Source organism: Antechinus flavipes, chromosome 3 (genome assembly GCF_016432865.1).
Source record: "Antechinus flavipes isolate AdamAnt ecotype Samford, QLD, Australia chromosome 3, AdamAnt_v2, whole genome shotgun sequence".
NCBI classification, from domain to species: Eukaryota; Metazoa; Chordata; class Mammalia; order Dasyuromorphia; family Dasyuridae; genus Antechinus; species Antechinus flavipes.
In genome coordinates, this window is record NC_067400.1 from 543,891,555 (window position 1) to 543,918,455 (window position 26,901).

General features: G+C 35.2%; 1 pseudogene; it reads right to left on the reverse strand.

Moving 5' to 3' along the window:
* Positions 1–1,108: 1,108 nt before the first annotated feature.
* LOC127557381 (transketolase-like) overlaps positions 1,109–26,901 on the reverse strand; it is a 164,887-nt pseudogene continuing 139,094 nt past the window's right edge.

The following is a 26,901-nucleotide window of genomic DNA, read 5'->3' on the forward strand; positions in this document are numbered from 1 at the left end:
AACATATGATGGGATGGTGGGGAGATTTGGATCAAGAATAGCAGAACACAGTAACTCAATTCTGTTACTTAGATTGATGCCATCTGCTCCATTGAGTGAATACCAGCAGGAAAGCGAGAAATTCATTCCCCATAGTCCTGATGGTTTTCTGTAGTTACTGAAAATCAAACAACCCAAATGGAAACATCAGATAGACCCTTAAAGCAGAAATAATTGTCTTTGGTTTATTTGAAAGGCATTGACTTAATCTGGAACTTCTATTTTGTGAAAGCACAAAGGAATCAGAAAAAAAATTAGTATTTTCTGGTCTAGGCTTGTTATATTGTAAGATTTGGACTGAAAATTTCATTTGCATATGTGTAGGAGTGGGATGGGGAAAGAACCCTGAAAATGATCATATTTTTGATTTGATATGGGCTGGCACACAACATCTGCCTTTGGACTCTAAAGCCTCTAAATCATTGCTGAGTTTGAAGAAAAGGTGCCTAAGTGCAATTCCCTAGGATTTCATGCTCCATGCTGTCCTGATCTGACAGAAACCCAAGGGATACCCCTGAACAATATATTAACCCCTTCACCTGCTTCTTAGTCATCCTGCTAACCACAGCTGCAAATTCATGTCAGAGATGTCTATCTCTGAATGCTTCTAGCCTATATAAAGAGGACTGACAGAATTAAGACAGGTGAAGACCTTGTCTTTAGTATTTATGACTTAGGTGAGAAGAAAAATGTGAGAATTTTCTTGTTGAATGGGAGCTGTCTCCAAAGGCTATTTCTATTCTACTGGAAGGGATTTCCTACAGCAAGGAGACAGATAAGCAAATTCAAAGGAATCACAAGAAGGAGAGAGAACCAAAACATAATGGGATTGTGGGGAGAATTGAATCAGGAATAGCATATACTATACTAGACCTGAATGTTCTTACTTCATGATTCCATTTCCTCTCTTCAAGTCAGGCTTTTGAGAAAAACTCAAATTTCTTTTCTTTTCTTTTCTTTCTTGAAACACTTTTATTATTTTCAATTGATTGTAGGAACAAAAGTTACTCAGTGTATTTAAAGTTATAGGAATGATTCTCTTTTCTCTACTCCTTGTTTTGATTTGGAATCACCAGCAGATATCTTGGACTTGAGACACCACCTCCCTGATGGCTTGAAAAATGGCATCCTTGTCAGTGCCAAAGATCTCTGCAGGCTTGCCATTTCTCAGGAAGATGGGCATCTCCAAGTGAGTGATGTTGATGCCAGATTCACCCACTACAGCAGTAGCCACAGCCTCTTCTATGCTACCTTCATAGTAATGATCCTTCGTAGTCACATAGGCTATGGGTTACACAAGTACTTTTAAGAATAGGTTTCTTATCCAGGGTCTTAATTGTAAAGGGATCAAGCACCTGAATATTGATATTTTCTTTCTTCAGCTGCTCTGTCGCTGCCAAGGCTTCTTGTTGTTTCACTCCAGTGCCAATCACAGTCACTTAGTCAACCTTGCTCTTCAGGACCACCTGCATGTTTTCATTGTTGTTGCAAATGATTCCATTCTCTGGATGTCTGATCCTTATGAAACAGATGCTCTCTGTGTTGGCAACTAATTCCACTGCTTTCTCAGTAGCCACAGTTTCCCTCAGGTTAAAAACTGTCCCATTGGCAATACTCTGGAACATGGCAAAGTTGTCAAAGGACGTCTGGGAAGGACCATCTTCACTGATGGATGCTTTGCAGTGCAATCCACATAAGGTGATGCTGCTCAGAAATGGTGGGCATGTAGATCTGGTTAAAGGCTTGGTGAAGAAGGCAGCAAAAGTGCTGCAGAAAGGTACAGTCCTGTCCCATGTAGCACAGTCCACAGTGATGCTCACCATGTTTTGTTATGCAGTGAAACATTCAATGAAACAATCAGGGTGCTCTTTATTGAATAGCTCTGAAAAGGTGGAATTCTTGGTGTCCCCATCCAGGGCAATCTCTCAATCACTGACTTGCCTAGTTTGGCCACCACAATGCCATAGTCTTTGTAAGAGATTAGTCTTCAAGTTTGCAATTCAGGGGAGATGCCATCCAGATGAAAACTCAAATTTCTAACCAGAAATGGGGTTTAAAAATTGCAAGCAACATATTTTTCAAGAAGCTAAAAAATCCATGTATTGCATGTACAGATTTCCGAAATTTCTGACCTGGTATAAACTTAGTAATAGCTATTTAGAAAATGCCTTGAATTTACTTTGTTCTTTTTGAGGAAGAGAAACTTGACATTCTTGCAAATCCCCTTGTACTTACTCCAAATGAAACATTCAAGGTCCAAAGAATTCATTATCTAACAAAGTAGTATATATTTTTTTGCTTCCTAAAACCAAGGATGAGAGCACAGCTTTGAAAACTGTTTGAATGTCAATTGTACATTTGCCTAAAAGATTATTTTATGAATAACTCACACAAAGTAAGCACTCATGCATGTCAGAAGAAATGATACAAGGATATTCTTAAGGTCTCTCTGAAGAACTTTGATGAAGGTGCTATACCCTATGAGCAAAGCAGAATTATGGTAGCTCAAAAGAAATGTTAGATACACAAATTTAGAGACATCTCCATCTCAAATATTCACATGTGCCTGTCCTGTGGTAGTGCCTTTCAAAGTCATATTGTTTTAATTAGCCACAATCCGATACACTGTACCTTGACTTCAATATAATGATGTCATTTTGGGACTTTTTAAGTGCAAAGAGCAACAATGAATGAACAAATGAATGAATGATATACTTAAATGTTAACTCCTTGTGGCATTTAAGGTCTTTCATTTTAATTCTCTATCCTTCCTATTTTTCAACTTATTTCTCTATTCTACCCAATATAACTTCTCTACTATAATCTGCTTTTATTTTGTAATTTTGTTTTTCAGTTGTTTCAATCATTTCCTACTCTTCATGACCCCATTTGGGGTTTTCTTGGCAAAGAAAACCTTTTTTCTCTAGAGTATCCATTTTGTCAAGGAATCAAAAGTTAATTTTCCTAGAATCGCACAACTAGGAAATACTGGCTGGATTTGAACTCAGGTCTTCTTGACTTCAAACCCAGTGTTCTATCCACTAAGCCCTTCACTGCCTTCTGAATCACCAACTTAGCTCCATCTTTTCATAAACATAATATTTTCTCTATCTCCTTTGTGCCTTCATTAAAACGATATCCTCTTTCCCACATAGATCCTTCTCCTCTGGTAAGGGAGACTCTAATTCTATTTTCCCCTTTAAATCTTATAATTATTGGAAAGGGACCTCATATTTTACAGATGAGGAAACAGAATCCAATTGGGATCCCAAGATTGCATAGGTAAGAAGTGGAAGAGGAAGATTTACATTTAGATCCTTTGATTCTGCATTCAACATTCTTTCTACATTAATTATTACTCATACTACTGAACTCCACTTTGATTTTACTTTGGACTCCCTAATGCATTATTCTATAAAATTTTGTGCTACATGATGTATCACTTTATTTTATATGACTGTATTATATAATGGATAATGAGCTGCCTTTGCAGTCAAGAGGAATGGGATTAAAGTCTCATTTTGGACATTTATTGGCTCTGCGACCCTAGCTATGCAAGATATATAACCTCTCGGTGATCCCAGATACTTTCCTAAGATAAGTTGCTGACTAGGTGCAAATTGGTGGAGGAAATTCCCTCATTGGAAGTTCACTTAAAAATAATCAGAAATCTGTTCAGTTTTATGATCTTGTACTGTGTACTAATGACTTCATTATTGTGTTATATATAATTATTATATTTATTAATGATTATATATTGGGCTCATCTTTACAATTTTTTCCATACTAAATTATATGCTCATTCAGGGGGGAGCTAGTACCTAATTGAACTTTAAATCTTCCTCACATCCTTTATTTACTATTCTAGGGTATCTAGCATTTATATAAAAATAGCTTGGCTGAATATAGGGGGGGTATTTGTGCAGCTGTAGCTATTTTGTGGATGTGAGTTTTATTTTAGGGTGTTTAGGGAGTGGCCCCTCACACTCTTGCTAATAGTATCCATCACAGCATTTCTGCCTCAGCTGAGCCAATAGTATTTCTCAAAGCCCCACCATCCTACAGGAAGTCAACATGCTTGGGCCTACGGCTATGTTTTTCAGAAATCAGATAGCTGGCTAATCGACATCAGCTGGGCTAAGCACATTTTCAGCAGGCATGTATGCTGGAAAGTACTACTGTATTACTTTCATTTTAAAACTTAAAAAAAAAAAAACTGGAAATGAAACAAAGCAAGGGCAAAGTATTAGAATGTGTTAGCCCTTAGTGACATTAAGAGGGCAGAATAGTAAATGGAACTAAAGCATAGGATGTGTAAAATTCTCTTGATCTTTGCTAGAGCCCAGGGGTTTATGCGATTGTATATACATATAATATACACACATACATATATATGCATATTTTTTCTTTTTTAATAGTATATTATTTGCCCAAATAGTTTACTTTTTTAACATTCATTTTTGTAAAACTTGTAAACACACATATATTACACAAATACTTTGGGATTATAAAAAATAATCTTTTAAACACCATGGTCTTTTATCCACAATATTATTAAAAACTTTATTTAAAAATTAGAATGCCATAGAAATCACAGAAAGTATTTTATAAGCTTTATGCATTTCTCCAACACTTTTGGTGGCATTCTCAAGAGAGACTGCCAAATTTTCCAGATATCTGGGGGACAACAGAAATTAATTTGTCCTATATAATCCCTGGGAAACCATTTACCACCTAGTCTTGAGTTATTTAAATTGCCTTTAGTCTCTCACACCTTCCTTTAGGAATCCTGAAGGAATGAGCAGTTTTGTGAATTTTGGCTAGTTTAAATTAAAGATAGCCTCCCTTTGCCCCTCCATCCCAAACCAAGCCACAGATGGACTCCCTTCTACTCTACCAAGTCTAGAAATACTGAGCCTTGGGGGCTGAAAGAGCTACTGACAATAAGCACACCTCTGCTTCATTCCTCCTTCCCTTTGGTTCTTCTATTTACCCAGGGAGGATCTGGCAACCTCCACCCTACAAACTGGATGGATTCCCCGCCGTGCCAGGCACAATTTTCAGGAGCACCATCCCTGCCCTGGAAAAGCACACAAAGGGCAGATTACCTCACAGACCACTGGGGAAATTCCCCATTACCCTTCGGGCAGGCTGACCCTTTAAATAGCATTCATCTGGGATTAGGGCCTTCCCCATCCCCAACCTTCCTTTAAACACACTTTCCTTCTACATAGGGGACAGTAATTGTTGTACAAAGCAATTTTATTTTATTTTATTTTTTGGTTGAATAAATATTGGATTTTCCTTCTTATCCTACTGAAATAAAACTGATTAGCACTAAATCTTTGGTGGTAATGTGTTCTTTAGCCTCCAAACCTTACTAACATTTAAAAGTGTTCATTCAGCTCTCAACTACATGGTCTTCGCTTTAGTCAGCTAACAGCTATCTCTGTGTTCCTCTCTTAATTTGGGGTGAGATCAAGTTCATCCATAACTCTGTGACCGTGGGTAAGTCATTTATCTACCTTAGTTTCTTCATTCTTTTCCTATTTTGTCTTCCTCTGGATGTCTTCCTACTTAATAATAATTAAGTTATAATAATAATTTTAATTATTTAGTTATAAAAATAATTTTAAAATCTTCAAACAATATGGTCCTTTATCCACAATATTGCTAATATTGTGGATAAAGAACCTTTATGTTAATTAAAAATTAAAATACTATCCAAGTCACATTTCATAAAGCATTTTATAAGCTTTATGTGTTCCTTCAGCTGTTTAGGGAACATTTTCAAGGGAGACTACAGATTTCCTAGATAACTGGGAACATCACAAACTAATTTGTCCCCTAATAGTCCGTGGAAAAGAATTCACCTTTCTTAAATAGGGTGCCTCAAACTGCATACAATATCCTAGACATAGTGTGGCCAGGGCCAGCAAGAATGAGGTTTCAGTTTCCCTGTTTCTGAAAGATAAATGCCTCTCCTTGAAATTTCTTCCCTCCTTCCCTCCCTCCTTCCCTCTTCCCTCTTCCCTCTCCCCTCTCCCCTCTTCCCTCTCCCCTTGCCTCTCCCCTCCTCCCTTCCCTCCCCTTTCCTCCCTCCCTTCTTCCCTCCCTCCCTCCCTCTCTTCCTTCCTTCCTTCCTTCCTTCCTTCCTTCCTTCCTTCCTTCCTTCCTTCCTTCCTTCCTTCCTTCCTTCCTTCCTTCCTTCCTTCCTTCCTTCCTTCCTTCCTTCCTTCCTTCCTTCCTCTGCTGAGGCACATTAAGATTGTAGTTTCATGAAGGTCCCAGATCTTTTTCAAGATAAATCACTGAATACATCTCCTATCATCAGTTGGATTGGCCACGTGTTCAGCTGCTTTTGATTGTTATAATAATGGAACCCACTGGAATGCATTACTGTTCAGACTTCTGTCTTTGTCCTATGGGCCCAGTTTAGGTACAAGGTGGTTTAGACTCCACAGCTTCTCTGTCTTGCCCTTGCAGGGTGGAATTGAGTGGATGCTCTGTCAGTGGCTTCCTAAGGAAATGGGTAATATTGGCTATCACCATGAAATAAATAACCTTTGGATCATGTTATCAGAAAAGAAAAGCTTGGACTAGAAGAAGAAAAGAGGAAGGAGGAGGGCTGGAGGGAGGGTGAGTCATTCTAAAGTGTATGCTGATGCAGGGCTCTTAAAGGAACCCTGGGGTTTTTGAAGGAGAAAGTGCTTAAAGGCAGTTTATGTAGCCAGAAGTGAGGTGGTAAACTATTGCATTGGGGCCAATATAGGGGCATTTTGGCATGCCTATTTATTAGGCTGTGGTACTCCCTGGTTATCCGATACCTTTGTGGCTCTCTCTGTGAATGCCCCGTGAGGGGCTTGGGTGAAAATGTAGAGCTTTTAAGCATTTTAATGTTCTTTCTATTGCATTTTAATTTTTAATAAAACTTTTAATAAAGCTCTGTTTAAAGGGCCACAGGGATCAAAAGACTCCATTTAACAAGGAGTACAAATATTGTGTGACTGGGATTGAGAGAGATGGCCTTAAGGAGAACATGGTATATCCCTTTCAAGTAAATGCAATAACATTTCTACTGGAGTGGGGAGAAAGAAAAGATATACACACATGGTGTGGGAATGGAGAATGGCGTGATCAGGAAAAGGAGATTTGGGAGGCAGATAGTAGAAAGGATTGAGGGCCAGACTTGGTGTTGGAAAAACTTGGATTCAAGTTCCAGTTTCACAGAATTTTACAGATTTGAGAGTTGGAAGGGATATACTATTTAATAAATGCTAATTGACTGATTGATCTCAGTAGGCTTTAAGTTCAACCAATAAACCAAAGGAATAGATATATAACATACTCAATATATGACTGTTCAGCTTCTTTGTGAAGACTTCAGAACTGCACTAACTCTGGAGACATGCCAGTCCAAAGTCCTGCCTCTGGCATAGCTCTGGACAGGTCACTGAAACTGTGTCTTCATGTAGCTCCCTACTAACTATGATAGTGAATTGTCCATTAATTAAGAGAATTCCCACACTTGGAGTTTTCTAAGTTTAAGAAATCACAGATTGGAAGCAAGATCTCTATCTCTGTGCATATGACAAATGATCACATATGTATATACAGATGCACATCTATATAAATGTATTATTTGTTGTGCTGGGCAGTCAGTAATTCCAGTCTTTGTAAGAAATTGCTGAGCTTTTGGCATCCTGAAATAGCCGCCTCTTCACATGATGGTCACACTGCTCCAAAGACAGTGTGCTACACCGTGCCAAAATTCTTCTGTTTCGTTTGCATGAAATTGAACTGACAGATATACCTGTCTATTTTGGGGTCCAAGAAAATGTCTTGTTAGAAACGTGTGAAAATATATTATATGACAGACACTGAAAATGTCTCAGATGCAGCAATAAATTGATTGTGGTTTTTGGACCAGATGTGAACTAAGTTTAGAATTCACTGGGCTGGTCTGTATTCTAGCTCTCCTGCTTAAGCAAACAGAAAGAAGTGTCTACTTTTCAACGAAGCCCATTATGTGAGAAGGAGAGGGTTTCTGGCTTTTTTTCCCTGTTCTCTGATGATAGAAAATTAGAGGCATCCTAAAAGTCAAGGATATTTTGCCTTCTTTCCATCAATTGTACAAAGGATCAGAATTAAACAAGGGACAAATAAGCTTCTGTTTTTGTTCATATCCTTAACGTCAGACCCTGTCCACAAAGCTCTATGGTAGTAATGAGCCTTATTGTTTAGTTTTGCAGATCCCCAACAGTTGTATTACATGATCAAGGAGGAAAATGCAAAAATTTGTTTTGATAGTATATTTCAATTGAATTCAGTTTTCAAATTTAATATCTAGTTGCACTGAATCCAGGCTCAGTTAATAAAATAAGCAGAAGTAACCTGATATATTATAGGATCTCTTAGAGACCTGTCCACAGATGTGTTTGGAGGATTACTGCTATTGGCTTCTTATGTGTTCCTAAATACCCCCAACTTGGCAAATATGAGGCTTATTTTACATGCTGATTTGCTATGATAGGTTACCTCATTTTCCATTTAAGTCCTAGTTGCACACAGAGATTTAATGCTAAAAAGAAAAAAAAAGGTACTTAGTGTGACTCATCTTACAAGAAGATTCATTTCTTAGCTGTTTATTAATCTTATTTGATTTAACAAATATTACTGACTACATGCTATGTCCTTCACCCACTGACTTAATTAGTAATTATTAAGCATCTACTAGATGCCAGGTGGGTCAGTTTGGTGGCACATGAATAGAGTTCAAACCTGGCCACAGATACTTACTAGCTGTGTGATCCTGGGCAATTAATTTACCTCTGTTTGCCTCAGTTTTCCCATCTAGAAAAATGAGCTAGAGAAGGAAATGGCAAATCACTTCTGTATCTTTGCCAAGAAGACCTCCAATGGGATCATGAAGGATCCTATATGATTGAAAGAGAACTGAAAAACAACAAAAAATATGTTAGGCTCTGACCTCACAAGAATAATTTAAGACAGAGTTAAACATGCTGCCTGGATAGAAGTACCCAAACCAGATTAAAATCTAATTGGGAAACATTCAACAAAATTAATCAAACAAATAAATATATGAAATAAATATTAATAAACAGTGAAGTCCAAAAAACAACACAAGGTAGATAACATTACATATTAAAACTAAGTCAATATGCAGCCCTCAGAGATCTCAACATACCAATTATGTCTCTCTCTACTGTCCCCCCCTTTCTATTGGAATTTTACACCACTGGTTTAAGATGCTGTGTAGACAAGACAAACACAGAATGAAACAATCCAAAATTTTATTTGAATGATTGCCCAAATGTTTGAGCTTAGAAATGCTCTAATGATTCATAGAAGAGAAGGAGAAACCAGTGTAGGTCAAACTAATTGGGAAAGGATACCTGGTAAAAGTGTGATGTTACAGGAAAGAGAGGCAGGACTTAGAAAGGCAGGAAAAGATGGGGTGGGGACTCTGAGCAAAGGCACAGAAGATGGAGTGATTTACTACCTTTGTTACACTGTGTAACTCATTTAACTTTTCTTGCTCTAAATTTTCTCTTTTGTTAAATGAGAGAAATAGAATTGGATGATCTCTCATGTCTCTTGGTTCCTTCCTACTCTCAATCTTTGATCCTATGAACATGGAAAATTCATAACCTGGTGACATCAACTGGAACAGGGGAATTGATGACAGAGACTGTTTTAGATCTTAAAATGTAGGGGAATTACAGCACTTACATTAGAAAATGAATCCTTCAGGGGATCCCCCAGGTTGATTTGTGAGCACAAAGGGTGTTTTATTGCTGGAGGGAATGTCAGGATTCCCTCCCCTAAGCGGCGAGAAGTTCCAAATGGTTATTACTCAGCTGATACTGGGCTGGGAGTTTCCGAGAGTTGTTCATGAAATGAATAGATCTCCTTTAAGTAACTGCATGGAGAGAAGGAAATGGGGAGGGGGACATCAGGGAAGGGGAGAAGAGGAAGTGAGTCCAGGCAGTAACAGGTGCTCACAATTTCCCTTTAATTTTCCTCAATTGCCTGAAGGCAAGGAGAAGGGTGAAATCAGAAAATGTAGAAAAGGAGAAAGAAAAACTTATGTGGATTTAGGGAGACAGAAGGCAAAAGGCTCAATTATTTAGAATACTTGTGGTAAGAATCAGACTTTTAAAACAGGTTGGTGAGTGCTCTCCTCAAGAGTTTATGTAATCACCCATACAACATGCTCTAACTCTTCCTTTTAAAGATCTACAGAGACAGGGTCCTTATAGAACTTAAAATCCAGGACATTCGTTTTCAGAACTCTCTTGCTCTTGCTAGTTGTGTGGCTACTGGAAAAGTCGCTTATTTTTCTCAGAGCTCAATTTCCTCACATGTAAAAGAGGAGATAATAACTATACTTCCTACTTCACAGAGTTGTTTCTGAAGAAAGAACTTTGTAATCTAGAAAGAACTGTAATTTGAACTCAAGTAAAATAGGCAAGCTTTGTCTACTCATGTCCACATTCAACTGTGTATGGCTGGGCAGTGGGCCCAGTACCACTGAAAGGTGGAGTGAGTTAGTATCCTGGACACCTGTGTATTGCTAAGGAAGCTGGCTGGGGGTTCCTGTGGATAAGGAAGTGCGCACACCAGAAACGGCAGCCCTGCTTTATTCATCTACTACATCTTTGTCATCATCTGAGAAAGGATGGAAAGGAGTCATTTCCAAACTTAGGAAATGTAAGAGACTTAGATCTTAAAGGAAGTCACAACACAGAATGACCCATCTCTAAGCTAGGATGATGCAAGATGACTGGAGACAGGAAATCAGGAAGAAAAAACCCTGGCTATTTTTTGGATATTATTCTACTTTCAAAATTGTGATTGTCATGTGTGTAAAATAAGATGGACTTTTTTTTTTTTTTTTGGTAAGCTCTGGAGTGGAGGTGACCATAATTTTTTTTAAAAATTCTTTTATTATGAATTTAACAAACATTAACAATGAAAGATGGTTCAATATTTAAAGGATGGAAAAGTGGGTTTTATGTGAAATTAAATTATTATGTACTTTTTTTTTTTACTAAGTGCATATTAAATTTAACAGAATGTGGACAAAATTGCATTGTTTGTTTGTGTACCCTTAGGAAATTCTTTTTGCAATGAGTTGGACAATTATATCAATGAAATCCAAGTTCTGGCAAGTCCCCTAAAGGAGAAAAATTAAATGGTGTGGTATATTCATTCATAACATAAGTCAAGGAGATCAAAGCCATGGGCTTGGAGTGAGGAAGAATTGAGTTCAAATCTTATCTTGGACTTAAGAAATGGCTGATCCCCACCACTTAATTTCTTTAGGCCTTATTTTTCTCATCTGTAAAGTGGAAGTGATAAGGCTACTCTTCATATGAGATCTATGACTCATAAAATGTTGCCTATAAAGTGCTTTGCAAACTTTGAAACTCTATGTACAAGTGAACTACTATTACAGTATTGTATTTCATCAGAAGTATTACAGGCAGTTATTTTTTAATTTTTAAAAATGTAAAAATTAAGAAAATAAAATTTAATTTTAAATTAAAAAATTTAAACAACCAATAAATCATTTTGTACATACCAAAAGGATTTTTCAGGTTTTTATAGAATCATAAAATTACTGAGTTTGAAGGCCAACTAATCCAAACCATACCTCTTTAAGAATGTTTTCTATAATAATACTAATAAATGGTCAAACATTCCTGAAAACTTTTTATAAAGAGGAATGTACTATCTTCTGAGGGAACTCATTTTACTTTTGGTTGTTAAGATGCTTTTCATTAAGCATAAATTAGAAAGGTTTATATAAAGCCTAAATTTTTGCTCCCTGTTTTGTCCCCAGTGGCTAAGCAGGAAAAGTCTAATACTTCTTTTCATATTCCACCTGTTAGCTGTCCTATAACCCCTTATACCCCTTAACCACTTATTTTATCCTGGTTAAATGCCCTAGTTGTTCCAACCAATCCTAACATGGCATAATCTAAAACTCCTTCATCAATGGATTGCTCTCCTCAGAATGCTTTTCAGCTTCTCAATGATGTTCTGATAATGTGGTGCCCAAGATAGAACCTGATGCTTCAGTTATGGTCTGATCTGGGCCAATTACTTTGAAATAATTATCTCTCCTCCTAAACACTATATCTTGATTCTGCCATACCACTCTGCCAACTCACATTGAGCTTTCAATCCATTAACAGATATCCAGAAAGCAATAGCCATTTGACTTGGTTTTACTGTCTTGATTTTATTATTTTAAAATTGATTTTTGAACTTATGCTTACGACATTATATTTGGACCTATTAAATTTCATTTTAGATTTCATTTTAGACTTGGTCCTTTTTATTAATGGATAATAAAATGAAGAAGGATAAACAATTATTTTATGTGGTAGAGAAAGGGAAAGCTATTAGAGATGCTGAATTGTAAGCTTTTGAAGGAGTTGATATTTATTATAATTTTCACAAATTTACTTTCATTATTTGTGTCAACTAACATTCATTGGTGGAAGAAGAATTATTTATATCTATAATTATATTATTCTCCATTGCAAAATGGAGCCACAGTGTGTTTTTAATAAATTAATCAGCTGGAAATGGATATATTCAACAAAGAGAAGATCTAATTCAGTTCCAATTGATCAATGATGGACAAAATCAGCTATATCCAGAGAAGGAACACTGGGAAATGAATATGGACTATGTGCGTTTTTGTTTTTCTTCCCAGGTTATTTTTACCTTCTGAATCCAGTTCTTCTTGTGCAACAAGAGAACTGTATGGATCTGCACACACAAATATTGTATCTAGGATATACTATAACATATTTAACATGTATAAGACTGCCTGCCATCCTAGGGGAGGGGGTGGAGGAAGGGAAGGGAAAAGTTGGAACAGAAGTGAATGCAAGGGACAATGTTGTAAAAAAAAAATTACCCATGCATATGTTCTGTCAATAAAAAGCTATAATTTAAAAAAATCAGCAAATCTGATCAAGTTACCACTGTTGAAACTTGGAAATATTTAGCTTTTGAAAGAAAATTTACAAAGGATTTAATTACCAGAGCAGTTTTGAAAGCAAAAAGACTTGTAGTACTGATCCACTTCATCTTATTTGTGTTTATATATGAAAAATGGAAGTGGAAAAAATAATTGTAGCTCTTTAGAAGTCTAGACCTGGAAATCCTGAGAGATCATTTAGTCCAACCTTACTTTACACATAAAAATTCTCAATATTTTTGATATATGAAACCCTAGTTTTGGTCTTCCTGGCTCTCTCTAAGGATGCTACATGCACTATGTTACAAGGAAACCTATTTCCCTCAAATTACTAGGAGTTTTTCCCAGCTTTCTCACTGAGTCAAAACTTTGTACATCTACCAATAATTCAGAGAGCTAAACATAATGAGTCTAATCCCTCTCCATGACAATCCTTCAGATATTTGAAGATACAAACCATTATGTTCCAAGACTGTCTTCTGTTCTTAAGATTAAATGTCCTCAGTCCCTTCAAACAGCATGATACAATGTCTGATTTACAGCTGAAGCCAGGTAAAGAATGTCCAATGTGTCATCAAGGCCACCAGAAAAGAAAATCTGCTTGATGTTGACAGCTGTCTCAACTATTGCTATAAGTAGTCGTAAGCAAAATAATGATACTAAAAGCATTTTTGAAATGCTTTTGAAAAGTTTGAGAATGAATAATAAAATGAGTTAACATGATAAGAATCTGAATCTGATGGTGGTTGTTTGGGTATTTCAATTGTGACTTCCATGACCCCATTTGGGATTTTCTTTGCAAAGAATTGGAATAGTTGGCCATTTCCTTTTCTACCTCATTTTATAAATGAGGAAACTGAGGCAAACTGGGTTAAGTGACTTGCTTAGGGTCACATAACTAGTAAATATCTGAGGTGTGTTCCTTATTCCAAACATAGCACTCTATTGACTTCCAGCTAGCTGCCCCAAATCTGGCAGTACCTTAAAGAATAGTTACCATGAACAAAATGAGTGGAAAGAGTCATAAAACCCTTTAGCCTTTCTATCTCTAATGTTTAGCACAGTGCTTGATATATAACGGGGTTTAACAAATGCTTAGTGAATAAATGAATAATTGAAAAGAGAGTGATGAATTCTAAACAATTCAATATCAGTCAGCCTTGGGATCATTGATACTACTATTGTCCTGAGAGACCAAACTGTAAGAATGGCTGTTAGTAAATGGAATTACGAGAGAAGAGCTAAAATAAATGAATATGAAGATTTAAGGCTCTCAAGGCATAACCAGCTATCTCATGGATCAGGGGGATTCTACATGCACTAATTCAATAATATAAATCATTATAAATCCATTAAACATGGTTGTCAATTCACATGATGAGAAAACACATCTCAATATGAGAAGATTATCATGTACTTTGGTCAACATCCAGAATATTGTAGAATGTTAAAATTGGATTTGCTTGAGAAGTTGAAATAATAGTCACAAGGAGGTTGATGATAAAGAAATCAGAAAAAAAATGTTAGGAAAGAGTATGTGCATGTGTGTACATATATGTATATATGTGTGCATATGTATGTGTGTGTTACGTTTGACTTTGTTCTCACTCAAATCTTAGTCTTAAATAGATGTCCTTTTCCTTTGCTTTTTGACCCTGTTGTGACATTCAGGAAGATGTGATTTTCATTTCACACTGACATGTTTCATAAACAAAATGTATGTTTATGTCTGACTCTGCCCAAGCTGCTAATTATGGGCCTCTTTTTCTATAGCTCACTATTAATAAATCATTTCTTTGGGGCTATATAGAAAACAATTTATGTTATGAAATAAAATCCTCCTTTCAAAATGTATGCCCTTGGGGTACATGTGTGTGTGGGGGAAATCACAAACTGTTATTATTTTCCCTTAGATAGATATAAATATTAGCATTCCCTTTGCTTTAAAGATTATTTTTATGTGGCTACTTTATAAACAATTAAAACAAATGAGTTCTTCTGTAGTTCCACGCTATGGCTACATGACACCAAAACAACTGATTTTTTAAAAAATGTTTTTTGATTTAGTTTAAACAGATTATGGAATATAGCATAGATTTTTTTAAAAGTTTGAGTTTCAACACATTATGTTAGTAGGTAAACAAAGAAGGAAATTGAGGAAATTTTAACATGGTGTAGAGAATGAAACTGAGAATACTAGTCCTAGCTCAAATTAATTTGTAGTGAAATCTTAGGCAAACATTTGAATTCTCTGGACCTCAATTATAAAATAAGCAAGTTGAGCTGGCTGATGTTGAGGTTCTTTCCCATAGTAAATAATCTGTAATCCATAATTCAGATTAACAAAGTTTATTGATATGGAATACATTGGTATTTAGCTGGTTGATCCCATTGAGGGAAGTTATTATGTAATTATTTCAAATTTTTCCTTTGTCTGCCAATGTTTTGCTTCTTTTCTAATATTTATATTCTGTGTTCAGTAGAGGACTCAAGTTTCCTCTAGGAAACAAGAGTTTCCTAAACTCTCAATACTGTGATAACATCCCAACAGATAATATCTTATAAAATGTGGTCCAAGAGCTCACTTTAAGCAGTGACTTTGGAGTCAAAAGGCCTGGGTTGGGTCCTAGCTTTGTCACTCACAGCTCTATGACTGTGAGGTCATAATTGGGCATAGTAGGCAGCATTTTTTAATAGCATGTACTCATATTGTATCTCTCTGTTTCATCTGATTAATTCTTGCTATATTTTAAACTTGTTCACTAATTTTAAATGTTTTATAGTGATCTGTAATATCTCTGATGTTACTATTGTAATTGTTTTGGGGTTCCACCCACAATCCCATATAAAAATGTGGACTTAATTGATGAATATTGTGTGTGTGTTCTGACTGCTCCAATATCAGTAATTTCCTGTCTTTCTCCCTCTCCTCTGGCTTCCCTATTCCCTGAGACATCACAATATTGAAATTAGGCCAATTAATCACCCTACAGTAGCCTCTAAGTGTTCAAGTGAAAGAAGTCAATAAATGAGGAAAATTCATTATTTTATTATTTCAAGAAATTACCATAATCACCCCAACTTTCAGCAACTACCACTCTGCTCAGTCAGCAGCTATCAATATCACCAGCAAAAAAATTATGCCTTGCTAAAATGTTTAGATGATGGTTAGCATTTTTAAGCAATAAAGTATTTTTCAATTAAGGTATGAACATTTTTTAGATACAATATTGCACATTTAATAGACTACAGTATAGTGTAAAGATATATTTTATATACACTGGGAAATAAAAAATTTCATGTGACTCACTTTATTGTGATATTTGCTTTATTATGTTGGTCTGAAACCAAACTTACAATATTTCCTGGGTATGTTGATTTCCTTAAAAGAATTCTTCTATCCACATCATATACCAGATAATTTTCTTTCCATTTCACCATTCAATATGATTCTCTAATTGTCATTACAATGATGTAGACAAGAAGCCTATAGACAATAAAGTGATTCACTTTCTAAGCATGTAGTTAGTATATAAGTAGCATTATATATAATAAATGTATATTTACACATACGTATGTGTGCTTATAGACACATGTATATTTGTTAAAAATTAAATTGTAATTTTACTTCTTTTCTTAAATAGGAAGATAGTATCCTTATACTTAGCCATATACACACATATATTATATAAATTGTTATATCTGCTATAAAGTCAAATGAGGGCAGATTTTTTAAATAAAATTTTGTTGATCCCTTTTACCTTTATATAACTTATATTTTTCAGTTTAGTGTTCTATACCACTCTGCCTATTTTCTATATTCATGTAATCCTTTGTAACATAGAATGAAACAGAAAAGATAAAATAACTCAGAAAAACTGATCAACACATTGAAAATATCTGACATTGTATGAAGTGTTCACATCTTTGGGACTAAAGTTGATAATTATAATTTTAAAGCATTCTGTTTGAGTGGAACTGTTGTTCTTTCACTTTGTGGTTACCACTATGAATCATCTATCCATGTAGTCTTCCAATGCTTCTCAAAATTCATTATATTCTTATTATCATCGTTTCTCATATCACAACAATATTAAAATATATTCATGTGCTACAGCTTGTTCAGATATTCCCTAATTGATGAGTATCGACTTTATTTCCAACTTTTTGATATCAAAAATAAAGGTGTTATTATAAATATTTTGTTGTACGTAAAGCAATTCTTTTTATCACAAGGGTAATGTTTTTCAATGATAACTTACAACAAAGATAAATATCTAATATGGAATATTGGATATGCTGTCAGGAAATATCCCTTCATTGACTGGTTTTACTAAATTGATTTTCCCCTTCCTTTTTCATTCTGTATTCCAAGGGATATTTCTATGGATTTGGTGAGGGGAGGAGATTTTTGGGAATGAAATTGATGTAAAGACAAAATAACTTAAACAAATATTTTTTAACATCTAAATTTCTTGTACTGTTTTCTTTTCTCTCCAAACTTATATTCAGTGAGTATTTTACTATACTGAACCCCTAATGACTTAAAAGAGCTAAAGTAGTCCACCCTAAGTCACTTTTTCCTACATGCTACATGGCTTATGAACTTAACAAGACACTGATGCATTTGTGGGCACTTCAGCCGGTGCACATGTGTCGACTGGCCTTTTCCAATGTCAGTTTCAGGATCTGTGTCCCAGTGGTCTTGTGCTTTGTGTATTAAGCCCTGCAGTCCTGGTCCTGAATACAAATATAGCAGCTTCCCACCCCAAAAGGACATTTCATTTATTTTAAAAATTGTTTTCTTTGGGCTTCTTTAATCCTATGGGACATTTTCTTGATGAATAGCAAGTAAGATCTCTAACTGGACAATTGTTATAAATAACCATGGCACTAATTCAAACCATTTGCATCAGAAACAACTTTGGGGGGGTTGGAGTGGAGAAGAGGTGGCTGACTCAACCTCGACATTCAGGACATGATTTTCCTTTAAAATAACTACATCATTCATCTTTTTTTTTTTTTTTGGCCACTGTGTCACTTTTCCAATGAACAGCCGTGCCCTCTCTCTCTAACTTTATGTCTCCATAGTGATAAGTTTATGCATTATCTCTGGCTTTTGTGAAATAAAACATGAAGGGAGTAAAGTTAAAAAAAAAAGTCAGTGACTCATTTTTGATTAGAGTAAAGTCTGATTATGTGGTGACTGTTGAAAATGTGATCACCAGCACAAAGATACTGTGTGCTAGAAAACTAAAACACACAACATGCGTTTTTAATTACACATTAGAAAACACAGAAAGAGTCAGCAGTTTTCAAACTAGTGAATCTTGTCTCACAGGTGCAGGTTTTTTCAGTATTATTATTTTCACCCATGCAGAACAGAACTTGACTCGTGGTCACATGCTGCCTGTTATTGAGATCTGAGTAATGCATTAAGTAATGGATTAATGTGTCTGGATTGACTAATGTGGTTACAGGAGCCTATTTGGATCTCAAGTGTGTGCTTTTGGGATGAGTTTTATCAATTGGATAATGAGCATATTTTTCTGAGGAGGCCAGATTGGGAGAATAAAGCATAAAAAGTTGTTTAGCAAAAAAAAATTTTCATCTGCTCTAAGTAGTATTTTGGCCAACGATTCTAAAAGTCTATGTGCCTCTGATTTTAGGAAGGAGAGCCAACATTGTATGGTCCTTACTAAGGGGCAGTGTCTGAATATAATCATGGGTAGTTTTTTGGTCTGTAGGCTAAGCCTACTCAGGATATTTCACCCAGCTTTATGATTCATGAGATTAAAACTAAAACAAAGAAAGAAAGAAAAAAGAAAATGCTCAATGATCCAGATAGGACTAGTATATTTTCAGGACTAAGACTTTATATTAATTGATTTCATGGATAGTGATGGTTGAATAACCACTGGAAGATCACTTTTCTCTAAACTTCAGTTTTCTTATCTGCAAAATGGCTGGATGATTTTTTAAAATAAAAAACCTCAACATATATTCATTAAATACTATGTGTCAGAAATTAACACATTCCTATCATGTGCTTGATAATGACAGTAAAATATGAAAATAACAGAAGTCTTGCCCTCAGTGAGTTCACATGCTACTAGGAGGATATGAAACATTCAAGAGAAATAAATACAGGATAAATACAAATGAAAGAGGAAGTGATTTGGGGAGAGGGGCACAAATGAATAGAGGAAGAAGAAAATTTTGGAAGGCTGGAAGGGAGGGAGGGGAAAGAAAAAAACATTGAGAGAAAGAGAGAGACAGAGATAATAATAATTACTAGTATTTATGATATGGATTTTAATCAAGTTCATTCAGTCCCTATTATCAAGATAATGAAACAAGTCCATCCTGTTTTGTTGGCATAGAATGATATGAGCAGGAGCTCACCAAGTTTTTTAATCCATGCTGTCTCCAGCCTCTCAGATTGTTTAGTTAAGCGTCTTTAAACAACCTTTGCTAGTTTCAACATGGCTAGATGATTTCTAAAGGCTCTTCGAATTAAAATCTCTTTAGGTCTTATGAATTAGTGGATCTGTTGGACTACTGTTTCAGAATAGGTGAAGCTATCATATGTTTGAAAGACCACTGGATTTATTGTCAAAGAACCTGGGTCCAGATGCTGGCTATGTGACTATCTGTGTGACTTTAGTAAGATTGGGAAACTACTCTGAACTCTATTTTTTCATCTATAAAAATAAGAGGATAATACCAAATGATGCCTAAGCTCAAATCCAGCTCTGTCTGCAGTAATTATTATACTTTATGAGCAGCTTATGAATGATTTCTGAAAATAACAATCCTTGACAAACTAAAACCCTAATATACAATTAAAGAACTAGTGCTGCTCTTTCACCTCGACAAGGCAAAGTGGTGTATCCTGTAGATCTATGCAGAGGAGCAAACCCTATTCTGCCAATTTATCAATGAACTCTTTATTAGGACCTACTGCATGCTAGGTATAGGGACTGAGGATACAATTACAAGGGATGAAACAAGCAAGGAACTTACCTTATTACCTCATAAACCTTCACAGAGTTCATAACTCTACAGATTTTTGTATTTTGGAGAATTGGCATGAATCATGTCACTTATTACTATTTTTATTTTTATCATCATTTAAAAAAGTTTTATTTCTTCTATTTTGACATTCCATTTATTTTTAGATATATAACCCCCTCCACTATTATCACTCCCCTCCTCCAACAAAGAAAAGCCATCAAACAAACCTAAAGTACAAGCTATTGCTCCTATATATACAAAATGATGTACTTATTGTTCCACATCTTTTTATTGGAAGAAAGAAGATGAATTTTAGTCATCTGTGTTCTGGGCCATTACAATAAGAGGCTAGGTGGTTCAGTGAATAGAGTAACGCACCTGGAATCAGGAAGACCTGAGCTCAAATTTAAACTCAGATACTAGTTTTGTGATTCTAGGCAAGTCACTTTACCTCTTGTCTGCCTTAGTTTCCTCAGATGCTGTAAATGAGACATTTGCAAATTTGCTTTGCAGACTTTAAGTACCCTATTATTACTCAGCTTTCTTTTAATGTTCCCTTCATTTATATTAGTATTGTCACTGTGATTATTGTTCTCTTGGTCCTGCTCCTATCTCTCTGTCAGCGCAGTCAGATCTTCTTAGGTTTCTCTGAATTCTCAACATCATTGTTTCTCTTGGTGCATTGCTATTTTATTTCATTCATATGCTACAATTAGTTCAACTTTTCTCTGTCAGTGGCCACCCACTTTATTCCCAGACATTTTTTATTTGTTTGTTTTTGGTTAAACTATCATGAAATAAGCTAGCCAAGATATTTTGGAAAACATGGAGCTGTAATCAACATTAGTCACAACATCCTCAGGAGTCAGAATCTGGGCTACAATTTCTCAATAGATCCACTAGCATGGAAAATGCCATTTGGGTCCACTGCATGAGTTCCCCTGTGTGGATTTTACCAGTGAACATTTCCAGGTATGAAGTCAGAATGGGGTGGTTTCCCCAGGTGTTGCATGATTGTGGTTATGGGCAATATTTTTGGCTCCACCTCTGATTCTCAGGTATTGGCCTACTGTGCTCTGCCTCTTCTCCATTCATAAACAGTTTCCCAGAGAAGTCACCAGAAAGCCTAAAATAGGTAAGTGGCAGTTTTTCTAATATAGGGAGAAAATAACTACTGAACGGCTTAAATACAAAGAGATTCTAGCTTTAAAGTTAGTGAAATAAATTTGTCATGTTCTCTTCTAAAGTTGAAATAAGGACAAAATAGAAATTTGTTTTTTGTTTCTTTCTGCCTTTACTTTTACTTTTAATGAGGAAACATATTAGAAATATTCCAGTGGGGGGAAAATGATACTACTTCCTCTCTCAATTTCTGTCCCTACCTCAGTATATCTTGTTAAGTCTATTTATGGGGCTTCCCTGTTCTAAAATCTTAAAAAGAAATATCTAGAAATATGTGTAAAGGGAGTTCTACTTTCATTTTATGAATTCAGCTCAACCTTTATGGACTCATATCAATCACTGGAACACAAAGCATCTTGGACAGCAGGCTATTGTTGTACATGCAGGATTCTCCTTTTCCCCCAGACTCCATTTCGTTTCCCATACTCACATACCACCTTAAGTTATGCTGTAAAAACATACATGAACCCTTGCTAATCCAAAGAAACAGATGTGATCTATTATAGCTTGAGATAGGAAAAGGAAGAGGAAAGAATAAGCATTTATAAAGCACCTACTTTATGCCAGGCACTCTTTTAAGCAAAAATTATAAACATTACCTTCAGTGAGAGCCAAGATGGTGGAGTAAAGTAACTATTTTTTTCAAACTTTCCCAATACTGCCCTCTAAACAATTTTTAAACATCACTTCAAGTTGAATTCTAAGTACATAACAACAATTAGTCATTTTTTTTTAAAGCGCAGGATAGTTTAAGAGGACCTGAAGAGAAGCCTGAAGATACTCAGGGAGAATTGACAATAGCTGTGGATCTTGGAGTTACTAGCAGTGGTGACAGCAGCATCAGTACCAGGAACATTCAGTGCCCAGAGATAGTAAGAGGATTGAACTTCTGGTCGAAAAGAGATAAAAGGAATTTCTGTGCCAGATTTGGTGCAAGACCAAGAACCATTTGGTAATTCTATTGCTCATTATTTCATTCTGGATCGCAATTCCAGAGCAGATGGGGCAGTTGTGTTTACAAGGGAGCACTTACCTGGATAAGGACCAGAGTACAGAGGAAGAAGGTAATGACCACACTTCTCCCTGAATCACCTCACTTGGGAAGCACTGAAAATTTACAGAGCCTTAGACCTAATTGTGAAAACATTGGGACATAAAAGCCTTAAGCTTAGGATAGTTACTCTCTGTCTTCCACATGTCTCCCACTCCTGCTATCAGATATAAGTACAATGCAACTTTAACCTAAAGCCATAAAAATGAACAAATAACTTAAAAAAAACCCCTGAGGATAAAAAATTAATATGGTCATAGGGAAACTCAGGACAAACTCAGAAGACAATGATTTGAAAGCTACTATGAGCAAAACCTCAAAGAAAATGCAAATTAAGCACAATCTCAACAAGAATACTTAGAGCTAAAGAAAGATTTTTTTAATAGCAAAAAGATTTCTTTTTGAAAATTAAATGAGTGGGAGAGGAAAAATTGGAGGAAAGGGAGAGAGTAATATAAAAAGAATAGGAAAAAAAGAATTAATAGCTTGGGTATGAAACACACACAAAAATACTCCTTAAAAATCAGAATTAGCCAAATGGTAAAAGAAGTATAAAATCACTGAAGAAAAAATATTGAGGTGATCTAGTAGAAGTTAATGATTATATGAAACATGACAAAAAAAGAAAACCAAGTCAAAAGAATTTTTAAAAATTGCTAACATCTATAGGACAAAAATCCAACCAGGAAAATAGAGTGAGGAGAAAAAAATTAAGAATTATTTTACTATGACGACTTCATAAAAAAATTAGAAGAACAAGGGATACTTTACCTATCAGATCTTTGGAGAAAGGAAGAATTTATGACCAAAGAACTAGAGAACATTATGAAAGGTAAAATGAACAACTTTGATTACATTAAATTAAAAAGTTTTTGCACAAATAAAACCAACAGAAACAAGATTAAAAGGGAAGTATAAAGCTGGGAAAAAAACCTTTGCAGCCAGTATTTCTAATAAAGGTCTCATTTCTAAAAATATATAAAGAACTAATTCTGTCAAGTTTATAATAATGTAAGTCATTCCCCAATTGATTAATGGTAAAAGGATACAAATAAGCAATTTTCAGATGACAAAATTAAAGCAATCTATAGTTATATGAAAAAAATTCTCTAAACTGCTATTGATTAGAGAAATGCAAATTAAAACAACTCTGAGAACCGTTTTATATTGGCTTACAATGACAGGAAAAGATAATGATAAATGGTGGAGAGGGGTGTGGGAAAACTGGAAAAAAACTGCATTTTTGGTGGAGTTGTGAAATGATCCAACCATTCTGGAAAGCAATCTAAAACTATGCTCAAAGAACTATCAAACTGTCCATACCCTTTGATCCAGCAGTGACATTATTGTGTCCATATCCCAAGCAAATCATAAAGGGTGGAAAAGGACCCACATGTGCAAAAAATGCTTGCAGTAGCTCTTTTTGTGGTATCAAAGAATTGGAAAATGAGTAGATGACCATCAATTGGAGAATGCAAAATAAGTTGTAGTTTATGAAGGTAATGGAACATTATTGTTCTATAAAAATGATGAACAAGATGATTTTAGAAAGCCATGGAAAGATTTACATAAACTGATGCTGAGTGAAACAAGCAGAACCAGGAATACATTGTACACAGTAACATCAAGAATGTGTAATCATTTACTGTGAAAAGACTTAGTTCTTCTCAGTGGTTCAGTGATTCAAAACAATCCCAAAAGACTTTGGACATAAAATGCCATATGCATTCAGACAAATAATTAAGGAGATTGAATGTAAATCAACACATGCTTTGTTCACTTCTTTTATCTGTTTTTTTTTTTTTTTATCTCTCTCATGGTCTTTCCCTTTTTCTTTGATTTTTCTCTCCCAATATGAATCATAAAGCAAGTTAAAAAAATTAAAAAAAATTATTTGACTACCTGAAAGTCATAGTCAAAAAAAGGAGCATAGACATTCTATGACAAGAAATTATGAAGGAGAAGTGCCCCAAAATTTTAGAATCAAAAGACAAAACAGAAATTGAAAGATAACTCTGATAACTTCAGAAAGAGATCCCAAAATAGAAACTCTCAGAACTAGTATAGCCCAATTCTGGAGTTCCCAGGTCAAGGAGAAAGTACTTCAAACAGCCATAAAGAATCAAATGAAATATCCTAAGATTTAGGCAGGATTGCACAGCTATAACTACCATAAGTATAAAAATATTCAAGTTTCAGAATATGGTATTCCTGGAAGCAAAGGAGCCATATTGCAATAAAAACTAACTTACCCAGAAAAATTGAATATTATTCTTCAAGGGGAAAATGGATACTTAATGAAGTAGAAGATTTTCAAACATTTATCTTGAAAAGACCAGGGCTGAATAGAAAATTTAACATTCAAACATGATTTACAAGAAACTTATAAAGGTAAATATGAATGAGAAATCATCAAAGATTTCATAAGGTTAAATTGTTTACACTTCCAAATAAAATAAAAATTTTATTATTATTAGGACAGCTAGAAGGAATCTACTTCAGCAAAGGGCATGATGTTAATCAGTTATATTGGGATGACATCAAAAGAAAAATAAAAGGGACAGAAGGAGTAAAGTACTGAGAGAAGGGAGAAGTATGGGGGAAGTTGTCTCACAAAAGAAATAAGCATAAGGAAGAATTTTTTAAATGAAGGAGAAAAGGGGGAGGAATAGGAAATCCTTGAACCTTACTCTCAACTGAATTGGTTCAAAGAGGGAAGATATGTACATACATATGTACATATATATTTTAAATAGCTAAATATCAATAGCTATAGATATGCACACCTAATTCTTTAGGGTAATACTTTTTAAATAGAAAACTACCATAGAAAGTAGTTTGTTGCAAGTGCTACAAATGTTCATGATTTCTCTTTTTATACTTCATTATCATTCATAAGTAGGTGTTTCCCCAAATACTTGTTGAAATATCCCTTCATCCATCTTCTTCATGAAGTTCAGGAAGAAGTATTTAATCTACACATCTCTCTAACTTTTAAATTCATCATTATATAGATTTCTACCTTCTGATATTTTTGTGGGGTGACAGAATCTACACTTGTACTTCCATCCATTACTTTTAGGGAAGAAATTCCCTATACTAATGCAGATCCTAATTCAACACATTGTGAAGTGATTTAAAAAATCACTTCACAATTGCCTAGGATCATACATTCAATATGCATGAGAATCAGGACTCAATTACAGGTTTTCCTAACTCCAAGGCTACTCTGCTGCCCTGCCTTTGGAAGAGAATATCTTAGAAATGTTATTCAGCACCTCGGAATGCTTGGTAAATGGACTGGTATCAGATGTAGCTGGCAGCTTGAGAACGCTCTGCCAGTCTTTAATGAGCATCATACACCTATGAACGTGTGGACATCATAAATCTAGGGCAGGTATATATAACAGGAATATAGGTTCCACTTATGAAAAAACATTCCAGATTCATCAAATCTTAAAAAACCACTAAGCCTGCCTTGTATGGGCAGATATGTAGAATAACACCCATGGTTTTCATATAAAGTCAATCTGGTAGAACTCTATTCTTGGATACTAGTTCAGGCTATCATCCTTTAGCTTTCAGCCACTCTCCCTGGCTTGACCAACAGCAAGGAAACCATCCTTCCTCTGCCTCTAGGTTTGTAGCCAGACTATTCCTGCTGATCCTTTCCTCCTATCTGCTAATATAATCCAATAAGCTTTGAAATTATGCTCTTCTAAGATACGAGTTGCTTGACTAATATGTCACAACTTCTCTTAACTCAGTTTCTTCATCTGTGAAATGGTGATAATGGCTCTCAGAGGCCCATTCTAAGTCTCAAGCACAATTGCCTGTATAGAAGTTTTGTTAACTTTAATGCCAAGACTAGTAATTCTGCTAAAAGCCTAGCTCAGGCATTTTCAGACAAAAAGAAAAAAAAGATAATATTAAAAAGCCTTTCAGAGAAACCTACCCTTCTCTCTCTCAGGACACAGAGAAAATTCTCTATTTTACTGGATGAGAAAATTTTAATTCACCACAGAAAGAAGGTAATAAGGCTCTAGAGATTCTCCTGAATAAGCAACTTCAAGTGCACACTGGAAATCAATCCATACTAGAAGGGAGAAGGCCTGAGATCTTGAAGTCTTCTACCTTCTTATTTTTCCCATGAAGGAGCTTTTTTTGTTTGTTTTTTACTTTTTAAAAATGAACTGATCGTTTTTATTTTCTAAGGAACAAACACGTTATTAATCTATCTTTCCTATTACCCCTCATAGAGCAAATTACAAAAAACAAAATACAAAGTCCTCAATATATAGCAGCATAGTCTAGCAAAAGAGGTAGCTTGATATTTTCTGAAGCTGAGAGTAGAATGTTAATTACACAATCAACAGAACTGATTGAGCTACTACTATATTTCAAGTACTTTATTAATACAAAATTAATCAATCAACTAAAATATGTTAAGCACCTACTTAGTTCCTGACAGTGGGAATACAAAGATAAGGATAAAATTGTCCATACCCGCAAGGAGACTTCATTCTCTTCATTAGAAAATATTTAAATATGTATAAATATATACAAACAATATAAAAGATAAATACAAGGC